The sequence below is a fragment of the Mya arenaria genome, chromosome 6, assembly GCF_026914265.1.
Source record: "Mya arenaria isolate MELC-2E11 chromosome 6, ASM2691426v1".
NCBI lineage: Eukaryota > Metazoa > Mollusca > Bivalvia > Myida > Myidae > Mya > Mya arenaria.
Window position 1 is genome coordinate 39048998 of NC_069127.1, and position 15135 is coordinate 39064132.

General features: G+C 37.1%; 3 non-coding genes across 3 annotated transcripts; all 3 read right to left on the reverse strand.

Annotated features, from left to right (window-relative positions):
- Window positions 1-4584: 4584 nt before the first annotated feature.
- Trnal-uaa (transfer RNA leucine (anticodon UAA)) lies at window positions 4585-4667 on the reverse strand. The gene has a single exon. It is a non-coding gene; the product is annotated as a tRNA-Leu (tRNA).
- A 2441-nt stretch (window positions 4668-7108) lies between these two features.
- On the reverse strand, window positions 7109-7191 carry Trnal-uaa (transfer RNA leucine (anticodon UAA)). Its single transcript has one exon. It is a non-coding gene; the product is annotated as a tRNA-Leu (tRNA).
- A 7685-nt stretch (window positions 7192-14876) lies between these two features.
- On the reverse strand, window positions 14877-14959 carry Trnal-uaa (transfer RNA leucine (anticodon UAA)). The gene has a single exon. It is a non-coding gene; the product is annotated as a tRNA-Leu (tRNA).
- Between the last annotated feature and the right edge of the window lie 176 nt (window positions 14960-15135).

Here is a 15135-nt window from a genome sequence, read left to right on the forward strand (position 1 = left end):
TGTCCCTGTTCACGAACACTATGGTGTTCTTTATTCAAGAACGCGATGTCAATTGTGTTTCTTTTTAAGAACTTATTTGTGGTGTTTTGTTTCGAGGACGAAATTGTGTTTCTTTTGATACAAACAATATAAAGAATGGTGTATAATGTCTCTTCAAAAGTATAATGCTGAATGGCTTTTCTTTTAAATAAAAATTTAAACGTTCGTTTCAATGACTCAAAAGTGTTTCTTTTCATTAATGCTTTATTTTTATTTTCTGACCTTTAAATTCAAATATATCTTAAATTAATATAACATTATTGACATTGTGTATTGTCATACCCCGGTCATCGTGATTGTGGTCAAAACAGCACAGCATAATGCTAATAGTGATCTAGTTAGGGACTCGTTTACATGGAGTATATTGCAAATAGTTTTAAGTGTTTATAACAATGTTGTTATTGAACACTTGCAACCTTCATGAAACGCTGATATTTGTTCAAATATTGCTATTGACACTTCAGTATGGCGTAAAAAATAAATGAATATTTTCCAATTACCCGACCGATCCTATTTTTTTCCTACCGACTCTACACTTGTGTTCACAGTAGTGTGGATTTTCTCGTAATTTCCTAAAAATGTACATTTTTGAGTGAACATGTTAAAATTTGACTATTTTATATTTGAAATTCTCTACAATAGTGGTATACCCTGATATAGGTTGGTTTGGTACAAAATTCCGGGAATTAACTATTTTTGGCCCTTATGCGGTCGGGTTAAAATAGAATGCTATGCTTTACAGTTGCTTTAAGATATTAATCAGTGAACTAAAAAGGATCATTTACTGTTTCCAAAATGACGAATTGTTTGCACACACTGAAAAACGATAAATGCAATAAATGTCACCTAATGAATACCAAAAGTAAATGTTTATAATTCGAAAAGAAGTAATTTTAATCAACGATTGCATTTCGCATATAAATAATATTCACTATCCTTCACGTGTTCGAATTCTCTTAAAATGTAAATAATACTTTTGAAAAGTATCTTCATTTCCCATAAATCCCTAAAAATCTTCTTTCCAGAAGGTGCTCGTATTTTTTTAAATGCATTTTTGGGGGTCTTAATTCAAAAATATTCAGAGGATAAACAAGATATTGTTTATAACGGCGGACACACATTTGTATGCCAAAATGCGAACTAATCCCTTTAAAACTATGTCGTTCTGATTGAAACTTATGGTGTAAGTGTAAGTTTTGCAGTATATGCATGAATAAAAGGCCCATATTTTGACATTTGGCCGCAATGGGTCTTTAATAGTAGGCATGACTGAGATATTTCGCCTTTGTTGTTGATATAATTGATAAAAACAATAATTACTGTATTTTTTTCTAAATAATTCAGTGTTTGACTGAATTTGGTACTTACCCCTATCCACTTTGCAAGGGGCAATAACTCGAATTTGGGTCAAGATGTTTTTCAAAAAAAAATCCATGTGCTATGTTCTTTTTGAGTGTAAATGTAAACCTATATTTGTAAGCAAAATACAATGAACAGCATTCTAGGAGGGTAATAACGCGATTGAAAATTGATTACGGCTGTGGTATTTAAATAATTATTTATTTATTCATTAAGAATCCACACCGGTAGATATGCAAATAACAAGTATTAACAACATTCCTAGGAATGAAAGTTATTGTACTTTTTGTAATTCAAAGATGAATTTCATTTAATATTTATATGTCCTTGATATAATGACATCATTCGGAACTCCTCGGCCATTTTTTCAAAAACAACCTCGGATGTATTTGGACAGTTTACATACTCAAAAAGTGGTACGTTTAAGTCCGCTGCAAGTAGATCGCGTAGTAATTTTATTTAGCAGTTAAACTTTGTGACTTAACTCTTGGGATTCTTAATTTTGTTTGCAATTATACAATTCAATGGCAATGAATTTATACTTAAATCAATAAATACAACTCTAAAACACTACATTTAATTAATGATATAATTAAAAAATTTACGAACTACTTCAACTGATGTACCGGCATACATCCGAGGTTGTTTTTGAAAAAAAATGGCCGAGGAGCTCCGAATGATAATGACATCAGAAGGAAATTCATTAAAAAGTATTTTATGTCAGACCAAGCAAGTACAAGTTAATAGAACTGCTTAAGTCAGACAACAAAAATACTGTATTTAAATTATTAAAATATATAAAAGAAGGTCTTAAACATAGAATTTCCATTACATATAGTGATTAGTTTATATCAGCTCATCCTCATGTTTGATCATTTGCATATTTTTTTTTTCATTTATGGACAATAATTCATATCTACATATAGACATTGCCTGTATCGAATCTGTATTATGTGACATGTTGAATTCACGTTATGTACTTATATTCTATGACTATGTACCTTGTCGGTAAACGTCGAATAAAATTATGTTCTGTTCTGTTCTGTGGTGTTGCGTGATTGGTGGATTGATATTATCACTTGATGTTATCAATGTATGCTTAAAACGTCAACATATCTGTCATTTTGGTTGAAGTCCCGGTGGCCGTGTGGACTAAACGGCTGTTTTTCTTGACTTTACCGGCGATGGTTCGAACCCCACTAAAACCGATACACTTTTTTATGCTATAACTGTACTTTTTTCTGCAATTTCGATATCATAGAGTGAAATATTGATAAAATAAGTGTGTTCAGATGCATCACCGGGAAAGCTAAGTTTGGTCCAAAAACATGAGCGAGACACTTGAAATTTGGCCACCGTTATGCCTGGTTGTCCTTGTTTTGTTTTTTTAAAGCTGCACTCTCACAGATTTACCGTTAACTTTTTTTAATTTTATTTTTGTTTTGGACAGAGCAAATTCTTAGGTAATTATCTGCAAACCAATGATATAAAATTGCTGACAAAAAATCAGATCGTAGATTTTCATATTTTTGTTTGAAAATTAATGTTTTATGGTTTAAACCCTTACTAACGGTTTAAGAAAAGTGCATAAAACATCATTTTTTAACTTAAATATAAAAATCTGCGATCTAAATTTGTTCAGCAGTCTTATATAACTGGTTTCCATGGATGTTTGCAAAAAATTGCTGGTTCCAGGAAAAAAAAAAGTTGTCAAAACGTTCAATCTGTGAGAGTGCAGCTTTAACAGGTCACGGACAGATCCCAATTATATTTCACATTTATGTTCGTTTCAAATTTTACTGGGTTTGTCAATCACGTACATACCAGTTAATTAAAAAAATAGTGTTGGTATAAATATATGTAGCTGTTCTAATCACGTGGCTTTCATATGCTAAATATATACACTATGAACTGGGAAACGATTATGCGCTATATTTAAACAGATAAATTTGGCTGAGAAAGCGACAAGTACTCTTTTTAACATGTAAAATGGTGTATTATCGGCCTCATACTAGCTCCTATTGACAATTCTATGCTTGTTTTAGTGGAAATAATGCATTTGCAGATTTTGGGACCCGGTCGATGATCTGGCCCCAATTTCTCGAAACTTCTTAAGTCCTTTATAACAGGATTAAGCTAATCTCACTATTTTATTGTTCTATAAAATGTTATATTTACTTCTTTAAGAAATTTTAGAAATTATGTAGGAATTATCTGTATGATTATCAGAATAAACCATTTTTCATTTATCGAAATTCATTTAAGTATGTATTTTGGCTAATTGAAATAAGCGACTTAAGCCTGTTAAGCTTAAGAAAATTCGAGAAATTGGGGCCAGGGGCAATGATTACGAATAGTCTCAAGTCCAAGTCTAACCTCAGGCTAAGAAAAGCTTTTTTATAAAGGAACAAAAAATCATATTTATTTCATTACTTTTACAAAAATGTATGTTAATAAAGGTAAAACATTCAAATATGAATATCAGTAAATTTTACCATCAATACTCTGATAGAAGGAAAGTTACAATGAAATAGTTTTGCCATAATGAGTCTGAACTCAGACTTGAGACTGTTCGTAATCTCTGCCCCAGATGTCCAGCCCCTTTAAGCGTAACAAGCTTATAATAAATTATCTTATTTCTTTTAACAAAACCACTTACTGAAACTTGGTATTACGACACATAGATTGTTTACTGTAAACAACGAATATATAACTAAACCAGACAATAAAACAGTGTGCATGTATATCATTTTATAACGGACTTACGATTGTACGAAAAAATTGGGCTAGGCCATCCACATTTTAGTTCCCGTAGACCCTTTTCTAAAAGAGAGTTTCCTCAGGCTCTTTCACCAACTTTTCATTTCTACTGTCGTCGAAACGTAAAAGTTTTTTAATTTAATTAATTCTAAATAACTCCTAGAGAAAAAAATCAAATACGGTAGGGGTTCGAACCCACGCGGACATTCGTCCAGTGGAACTTAGCACAAATAGGTTTTCCTCCGGCTACTCCGGTTCCACCAACAACACACAACACACAAGACTTTGACTCTCAGTCATTGTAAAATAAATACGTTTAAACTGATTACATCATCAATGAGAAGCCTGATTTGTCGCTTAATACACCTTATGAATGAATGTCTAATGGACAACTACTACAATAGGACTCCTAATTAATAAAAATACTAGTACGGGTGGGGTTCGAACCCACGCGGACATTCGTCCATTGGAACTTAAGTCCAACGCCTTAACCACTCGGCCACCGTACTTTATATTTGTCTTTTTAGCATAAATATTTCACATATTGTTCCATGAAAAAAAATGCAAGTCCAATCATAAATGTGCATATGGACATTATGGCCACATTTGGTAAATATTTTGGAAAAGTATGTTCAAGATAGATAGCGGATGAAGTAAATTTGGTCAAAATTTAACAATTGATGGGCCATAACTCTGGAATAAATTATACGGTCTGGGTTTTTGATCAGCAGCAAATGAGTAATTGTCCCAATTATAGTTTTATACCCTTTTAATTAGGATTGGATAAAAAAATCTCGACAGCTGCCAAGACCACCTTTACTCACTGTGTGGGAAGGGACACCGGATATAGCTCAAAAAGTGATAAGTAAACAGACAATTATGTAGTTGTTTTTTTAACAACGGTAAAATCTTGCTGTTTAACGCTTATCTACAGTATCCACAAATGAAACAAGTGTATGAACTAATAGCTTAATGCTAAATTTGGCCTATGGTGTACTTTAAAGTGCTAACGATTTAACATACCTCGAAAAATGTTTCTTCAAATCTGAGATGATCACCTCAAAACGTACAGATTTCCGACAAGTACTGTTATTTTTTTGGAAATATATCGATTAAATAAAAAATCTGAATCGAAGGATTTCACAAGCATAAGCTCAACTATTTTTATTGTAAGAACTGGCAATGTAACTTTTAAGCTGTTAAAGATATGTCCGTAGAAATGTTCACAGTACTGTACAGGGGATAGCAGTATTATGTACTGAGGATAGTTTCAAAGTTGAGAAATGTGTCCTGGTGATAACATGTAAAATGGAACAAAAATTGATAGTAACACTGTTAATATACAATATACATGTATGTCTATTTCGAACTTTCAAATAATCTGCAAAAAGTGAGAGTACAATTTGATGAGAAATTATTGAGCATGCTCTCCTAAAAGAACGTATATATGCTAGCTGCTTAAATATCAGGGTTGGTCACAATACATACTTTCTCACTGAAGTGAACGAGTAGAGACCATTATTCTGTTCTAAGAAATAGCAACATAGACCCGAGCTTAGAAAAAGCTTTACGTGTTTCAAATTTGATCACAATATCTCAATCCCTACTGACGACTTTCTGTGTGCAAAAACGCACTTACTTGATTTACTAAGTAATACTATATATATGAACAGCAAACACCACATAAGTTCTACGGCCATATGTTTTGTGTTCCTCAATAAATTAGATTACCGGCGTATTTAAAATATTTAGATATTTGCGACTCGAACGTTGATGCTTGTGAAAAACACGTCATGGTTAACTTATCTATAATAATAAATCAGTTGCATACAGATACAAAAACAGCACTTTTTTGCTCTCATCCCTCGATATGGACAACATCAAACAATTTCCCTCGAGCTCGCGTGTAGGTAAATGGCCGTTATTATTATAACAGTCTCGTTATTCTAATTACATCGTTACTTTCCTCAGTCCACTTAATAGCTATCGGATAATCCCCTGTGCGGTTATTTATTTGCTTGATCTTTCCCCAGTACACCGCCAGGGCATCAAAAGCTATGAATCTCCCTAACAACAAAACATATCGTATTGATATCTTACACATTATGCACCAGTCAATTGAAACCACGCCCCCCCCCCCCCCCAGGTCCGGGGAATTGCGGGGACTTTGACTTTCGGTCCAGCCAACCCCGGATAGAATCCCCGCCTTGCAGGGAGGAATTGATGGTAAAATCCCCGGCTATCCCCGGTATACCCCCGGACCTGGGGGGGGGGGGGCGTGGTTACAATTGACTGGTGCATTACTAGATACATGTATTGTAATTTAAATAAAATCGCTCGATTCAGTTTTTATTCTTATTTTCAACTTGTTGATTAATGTTTGAAATCGTACCACATGAATGAACATTTGTGAGCGATCGGCCAAAATTGGGCTATTATACAAAAGAGGAGACACATTTCCATCATAGTCGTATATTGCACAGGGGCAAGTTATTTGAAACTCTTCGATTTTGATAACTATATAACCATAAAATACAAAAAAAAAATGATAGAAAACTGTCCATGTGTCAAAATCAAACGCTTATCGATTTATCACTTTTTGAGCTATATCCGGTGTCTGTTCCCCTACAATGTTACTTAGGTGGAACTCACGATTACATCATCGCATGTGTGTGGGGGTTTTGATCACCAAGTCGGACAGGTGGGTTTCCTCCGGATACTCCGGTTTCCCCCACAACACGCAGTTTTTCAATCTCGCGTAACATCACGGGAACGAGAGTGATTAATATAATGTTTTTTAAAACTTCTTTTACAGTCGATGTAAAAGAAATACGGTTAAACCGACTACATCATTGATAAGAAAGAAGGCTGATTCGTCGCTTATTATGCCTTATTAGTGAAGGAATGTCTCATAGACAGCAACTACAATAGGGCTCAAGAATAAAAATACTAGTACGGGTGGGGTTCGAACCCACGCGGACATTCGTCCATTGGAACTTAAGTCCAACGCCTTAACCACTCGGCCACCGTACTTTACATCTAAAATGCGTTTTAGGATAAACCGCGCATATTGTTTCATGAAAAATTCACGTCAAATCGTAAATTTGCATACAAACACAGTGGCCAAAATGAGTGGTGATGTAATATGGTATACTCAAGATCGATTGTGGACGTGAATTTGGTCAAAAATTTACAATTCATGGAACATAGTTCTGGAATAAATGATACGGTCTTGGGTGGGTTTTTTATAAACAGCAAATGAGAAATTGACCCCATTATAATTTTCGTTCCCTTTGATTAGGATTAGGTAAAAAAATGATTGAGTAAGAGATGAGAAAAAATATGTTTTGGTCCAGGACAATGTTGACAATTTTAGTGCCATAACTCCGTACTGAAAAGTGTGATATTGCTGTTACCAAACTTGATCGTAGATATCATGCCATTAAATAGTGTTCCCCAGTTAAGATCGGTTAAAAAACGCTCAATAAAGAAATCGGTTAAGACGATTTTTGACAAATCAGGGGACATAACTCTAAGGTGAGTAACATAAACATTGTCACCTTGTGAAATAAGAGATTGGATAGCGAAAACAGGGGCAGTGTCGCCTTTTTATATAATCAAATATATTATGAATCTGAAAATGTTGTAAAATATTCAGGTCATGCGTTAATTAATTTGAAAAAAGAATGCAATTATGAAAAATAGAAAAGAAATGTAGAAACAAATATTGTGCCTGCAGGATGGCTTAGAATGTGTCATCTAGGTCTGCAGTCAGAAACCTTACTTTTTAGACTGCAGTAGACATTTATATAAAAAATGCCCTAATTAAAACTGGTGTAAAAATATAAACACAATAGTAAGTTGTGGACTTATGGAAGAATTTGTCAAAATAATGCAAAACGAAAGTAGTCAGGATTTGAACATTCATTAAGGTCATTCGTTGGATCAACATTCTTGAATAAACTACCATGTTCGTCATAGGGTTTTTGCTATCAGGATCAGGTACTGTTCAAGGATTTGACGTCGGAGGGGGCGTTACTTAGGGGCGTACCCTTTTAACCTGCGCCCCTCCCGCTGAACCGATATTTATATTGTTTAAAGTGTTGCCAGGGTCGAGGACTTCCCATGCACAATATAACATTTTCTAGTCAAAAATGATGCATTTCGGGCTTTTCCTCCTTTTTTCTATGATATATTCAAATTAAAAGTTAACATGGACAATTTCAGGCGGGCGCGCGCCGGATGCGCCCTCCCCCTGGAGCCGCTAGTTGACTTTGGATAAATAAGCGATATCACCATCTCTGACCGAAATTGCCACTTAAGACTGTATTATCTTTCAAAACATTAACACAATCAATTTCTAATTTCATACTTTTTATTAAAAAAAAACACATCTATTTTTACCAGAACAAGTACAATGGAAAAATGATAAGTGTTTATAATTATATTGTTGTGTTTATTTTGTTAAATATTGTTTTTTTTTCTACTTCTTTTTTGCTATTTTCATTTTGGGATATAAAACAGATTTGTTTGTTTGTTTGTTTGTTTTTAAATGAAAATTGTAATAATATGTAATTGTATAGGAGTAGGAAATGGGAGTTAAAGAATGAGTAAAATGAAGTGTCTGTAAATGCTTGTTATCCAAAAGAAAAAAAACGTCCACCTCCCCCCCCCCCCCCCCACCCACACACACACAAACACCCATGCTAAAGAAATTTTCCTAAGACCAAGGACTAGACAGCCAACCCACCCCTCGTTTTTTATGTCCGCCCATCCCGCTGTAGACCAACATTCCCTCCAAATCCAATTCGCTGGACCCACTGAGCCTTGATCATTTTCCCTCCCAATTAACTAAACATTTCTGTGTTGATGTTACAGCCCCTCTATCAGACTTGACTCCTATCAAACCAATAGTCCCCCACACTCTCTTAAGCTAAACATATATGTTTTAACAACGCCTACCACCCCCACCCCTAAGCCTAATGGATTCCTATAAAACCGAAAAAATCACCATCCCTTTAAGAATTACTGTATCATGTAACTGTCTCACCCCCAATCAATCCCGATTCTCCAAGGCCCCGGACCACGCGGCCAGTTCGCAGTGGCCGTCTGCTGACTGACAGATCGGCGACCCCGACCGCGAGCTCAAGGACTTAACTTCGACAGAAATGAATGAAATAGTGAATATAATAGTCCTCTCCCTCCTAAAATACCAAAATATATCCGCCTCCCAGGTTATCCCTACCAGTCACCTTACATTAAAACTACCCCTACTACTTGACGAGTACAAATAATCAAACCCCCAAACCGCCTCCCCAAACTGCCCCCTTTCCAGTGAGTTCAGTGAATAGGATTTGGAGAGGATGTTGGTCTTCCGTGGGAATGGTGGTAATAAAACACGACGGTAGGGTTGGGTTGGCTGACCTTTTTCCTTGGTCTTAGGAAATCTTCGCCCCTTTCTACCCATATTATAAGAAAGCTAACACTAGGAAAACAAAATAAAGTACAGAAAAGTCCAACCCCTACTTAAGACGATCCTAAAAAAAACAACTTAAAAGTACGTGTTCATAAAAATGGCCCCTTCACCTCCCCCCCTCCAATTTACCACGCCCCCTACCTTGTTAAAAGCAAATATGACATTCATTTTACTCAAGTTATCATTTATATTCGGTTTATAATGTATTTTATTGTTGTTGTTGTTGTTTATTTGTTTTGTTTGTTTGTTTGTTTTTTGTTTGTTTGTTTGTTTTTTTTTTGGGGGGGGGGGGTTAAAGATTTTGCGTTTAAGATGTTTTACTCTATTATGGATGCATTTCACATATCCGGCGGTGTGGGTGGGCGTGGTATCTAGGCGTAGAAAAGCTCGTCCGCCATGCGCTCCTCCCAAGACTCCCAGCTCTCCTCCTCTCCGCTAGAAGAGTATACACTTAGTGTATCCAATGAAGAGTTTGACGGCGAGGCACTGGCGGGGGTGGCGCCAGCGGCGTTAGAGGTGGTAGCCTTAGGACAATCGTCCTCGTGGTCGGAAACAGCGCCTGGGACTCGGACATCCTTTTCTTTAGCAGCTTTTTGGCGTAGGTGAACACGGTTTATTTTCAGACCTCGGACGTTGTTTTCCGCCAAATCATGCTTCTTTTTCCAGCGTTCCTCTCTTTTCCTCTTAATCTCTGCTCGTCGCTCTGGAACGGCCTGCCTGAAAATAGAAATCGGTGGTCCTTAGTTCTGATTAGGGGATTGGAAAGTTTACTAAGTTTAAAGCTGCACTCTCACAGTTTGAACATTTTGACAACTTTTTTTATCTTTTGTCTTGGAACGAGCCAATTTATGCGAAAATGCATGTAAACCAGTCATATAAGACTGCTGACTTAATATTAAATCGCAGATTTTTATATTTAAGTTCAAAAATTGATGTTTAAGCATTTTTCTTAAACCGTTAGTAACGCCTTTAGCCATAAAACATTATTTTCGAACGGAAATATGAAAATCTACGTTCTGATTATTTGTCAGCAGTCTTTTATCACTGGTTTGCAGATATTTTCGCAAAGATTTGCTCATTCCAAGATAAAATAAAAAAATAAAATTTTCTAATACGGTTAGTCGGTGAGAGTGCAGCTTTAACGTCTCCTAAAACTAATTGACGAAAAGTGTTGTTTCATGTACAATTATATCGGTCAAGGCACTCAATTTGTTTACGCGGGCAAAAATAATTTATATAAAACTTTTCAGACAATATATATAGGTATTGCTACGTTCACAAATACACGTAGCAATCTTACTGTCTCTCGTAGTGTTTCTGGAGCTTCTCGACCCGCTCTTGGATTATATCCGCACGTTTTTTGTCAACCGAGTTGACCTCGGTGTCTTATGGCTTTCCATACAAAATACACAATTGGGCCATATTAATAAAGCGTCTAAGTGATGATGTTAAACTGAAATCTTTCTTTTTTTATCAACGAATATTTCAAATATCCTATATTGTTCAGCAATTTTATTTAGATGCCTTCATTATTTGGACCATTGCTTGCTTATTTTTTTATAATTCTGTTGGAAAAGCAAAATCAGTTTTCTTTATATTCAAGCTAGAGAAAAAATCAACTATGCACTTTTTGAAAAAAATCACTAAAGGCCCGGTCACACCGCAAGAACTTTGCTGGAGCGTTCCTGGAGCGGTGAAAAAAAATCATCACCGCTCGTTACCGTTCACCAGAAGTTGGCCCCCGTTAAGGCAACGCCGTATACGCTCGGCCACCGCTTATGGTCCCTCCTACCGCTCCGAAAGTTTTGAGCTGCACAAAATATTGCGAGCGGTGAGGAGCGGGCAATTTTCCGCTTCGGCAAAGTTCACCACCGCTCCAACAACGCCCAGTCAAAGTTTGGCACCGCTAGACGCAAGTTCGTGGATGCTTGGGTCCGCTAGGCCAACGCAGAAATCTTGAACGCTGGACCACCGCTGCTTCGCCAGCTTTGCCCGGGCGGTGATTAAACGTTGCACAAACTTTGGTGGAGTGGTTGTAAGCGAGCGGACACGGGATTGCTGGAACGGTGTCGGGCGTTGAAGCGGCAATCCATTGCGGTGATGAACTTTGGTTTGGCGTTGGTATGGAGGTGTCGGAGCGGGATCAGAATTTGGCTATAAATACGGGGAGAAATGGACCAGGAGCACTGTACCACTGCCCCTGGCATGTACAGAAGTTGTCAGTTCCTTGCAGAAGTAAAGGCACCTAGTACTGGTTCACCGCCCAGGAAAGATGTGCGGTGGTTGAACTGTCACTCTGGGACCCTTCAATGTGCTCACGCCGGGACCCGGAGTATAAACTTCTAACACCACCACCACCAGGAGCCCATTTGGAATCGAGCTGCCGTTGAGTGCAGACCTCATTTACGCCTACTTTTCCTTGCCAAAATCGAACTGTGAATTTTTTTTTCGTATAATTAATATTTTACCTTCAGTCGACTAGTTTAATACCACAATATATTTTATTGTGTTTCATATTTTTAGTATGTCATACATTTATTGTTAAAAAGCTGTCTTAGTATTTTAATGATATTGCTTGTAATTAGTTATCAGTTAATTTATATGATTGTAAAGTGCCTTTGAACGTGTATATGAAAAGGGCGCTATATAAGTTTGGTAAATAATAATAATAATAAAAAGAAGAAGAAGAAGAAGGAGAAGAAGAAGAAGAAGAAGAAGAAGAAGAAGAAGAAGAAGAAGAAGAAGAAGAAATAGAAGAAGAAGAATGTCAGATAATTAACTAACATTGAATTCATAATCATTTCGTATGCCTTCCCTGGTTCAAAAGAGCCACTTCATAACTTTGTTTGTTTACATTTTGTTTATTACCGCTAAATTGTCAGGGGGGCCTGCCAGGAACGTATCATTGGACCTTACGGGCGGTCAGCCACAAATTGGTTAGCGACCTAGCGCCCTTCTCTCTAAGATGTAATTTATTTGGTTTAAAGTGTCGGAAGAGGGTTTTGGAGTTGGAAGTATTCCCCCAACAATGATTAACATTTTTTAGTCCGAAATGGTGCATTTTCAGCGTATTTTATTACTTGTTTATCTCCTATATTAAAATTAAAAGTAAACTTGGACGATTTTAGAGAGAGGGGCACCGCCCCCCCCCCCCCCTTGGATCCGCTAATGAGGATGTAGGGTGAAAAGAAACTTTCAAGGGACCTCATTCAACTTGTTGTTTATTTTTTCATTCCAAGTATAAACAACTGCAATCCCCCCAAAAAACGACATTGCCTCCATGATACCCATAAATGCCATATCCCCGGCGGGGGGGGGGGGGGGGGGGGGGGAGTTCCATAACATCCGGATTTTTTTTAAAAAAACTAAGAAGGTTGACAGTGGAAAGCATTCATAATATGATGAGTGCGAAATTTCATGAAGGACCATGATGACTAAGTCCACAAATTATTGTAATAAGAGTGTGTTTCTGTATTTATTACGGAATGCTGTTAGAGCTATCGCTTGTAAATGTGTTGATATGATACGCGATACTCGATAGTACGATGATAAAAACGCAAAATCACGAAACTACGATGGTGAAAATACGATGATGTTAATGCGATAAACTATCGTGTTTTCACCATCGTACTGTCGTGTTTTCATCATCGTACTGTCGCGTTTTCACCATCGTAGTTTCGTAAGTTCGCGTTTTCATCATCGTACTATCGCGTTTTCATCATCGTATTGTCGTGTTTTCATCATCGTACTATCGCGTTTTCACCATCGTACTGTCGTGTTTTCATCATCGTACTATCGCGTTTTCACCATCCTACTATTGCGTTTTCATCATCGTACTGTCGTGTTTTCATCATCGTACTGTCGTGTTTTCATCATAGTACTATCGCGTTTTCACCATCGTACTATCGCGTTTTCATCATCGTACTGTCGTGTTTTCATCATCGTACTAGTATCATCGTAGTAGTAGTAGTAGTAGTAGTGGTAGAAGTAGTAGTAGTACAAAAAGTAGTAGTAGTAGTAGTAGTAGTAGTAGTGTCTTTTTACGAATGGTAATTCTACTACGACTAATAGTGCTTTTGCTACTGCCACTGCCACTGCCACTACCACTACCACCAATTACCACTACTACTTCTATACTACTATACTACTACTACTACTACTACTACTACTACTACTACTTCTACTACCACTACTGCTGCTGCTGCTGCTTCTTCTTCTGCTACTGCGACTTCTATAACTACCACTACCCCTACCAGTACAACCGCCTCTACCACCACCACATTCCGCGCTTTTTTTACAGTGGGTTACCACTATGCGCTATTTTTAAACGGGGAAACTCCGTTAAACGGGGAAACTCCGGTGAGACAGCAAACTGACTGTTGCGTTTATTCTTTCAATCATGTAAAATGAGGTGTTACTAGCTTGCATTGACAATTCTAAGCTTGTTTGGAGGAATTAACTAAACAGGAACAAAAAACAGGCAAGTTAATCTCGGCAGCTGCCTCAAAGACCACCTTTACTTTGCTGGAGCTCACGACTACATACATTATCGCATGTGAGTTGGGGTTGTGGTCACCATGTCGGACAGGTGGGTTTCCTCCGGGTACTCCGGTCCCCCCCCCCACAACACGTGTACAAGACCACCGTGACTCTCGCGCAACATCATCATGGTGACCGAGAGGGATTGTATAATGTTGTTATAACTAGTTTCAATTCTGTTGTTTTTTTTTGTTTTTTTTTTTTTTTTGTAAAAAAAGATACTTTTCAGGGGCCTAGCTTGGCCTATTAAAAAGTATAGGCCCACTTGGTAGAGGGGTTTGGGGGACCTCCCCCGGGATTTATTTTTACTCCAGATCGAATATGGTGCGTTTTAGCGTGTATCTGGAGCCTTTTTAGTCATCGAAATTTGCTTTGTATAGCACTTCACTAAACTTTATTGTTGTCTTGCTCATGATGTACAATAACAGAACTGAAATTCAAAACTGATTAAAAAATATGTTTAGTTAACCTGCAGTGTTTACTTGAATGCTAATTAAGCTGTCACACCCTTTCCTTTCAGTTATTATTGCAGATTTGGACGTTTTGTATTTTTCATTTTTGGAAACGAAGTGTAGGCCCGGGCCTACCGTGCCTATTGGACCTTTTAGTGGCTACATCAATAATCAGCCAGCTGATTAATTCGTCATTCATTGCGCATTGTCGAATGGATTTGCCTACAACAGGTCGCCCATGCAAAAAAATCTAGTACGGGTGGGGTTCGAACCCACGCGGACATTCGTCCATTGGAACTTAAGTCCAACGCCTTAACCACTCGGCCACCGTACTTGGTGATAATGTGCTCGGAAGTGAAGATTATATCTAAAGTACACCACGCTGTATATGCTTATGCAATTTATATGTATTTGGCTATCTTTCTTTCAAAGAGTTAAACAAGTTGTATATCGATTTTATTTAAATAGAATACAACATGCGTTAAACTGTAAGGCTAAATATACGCTCAA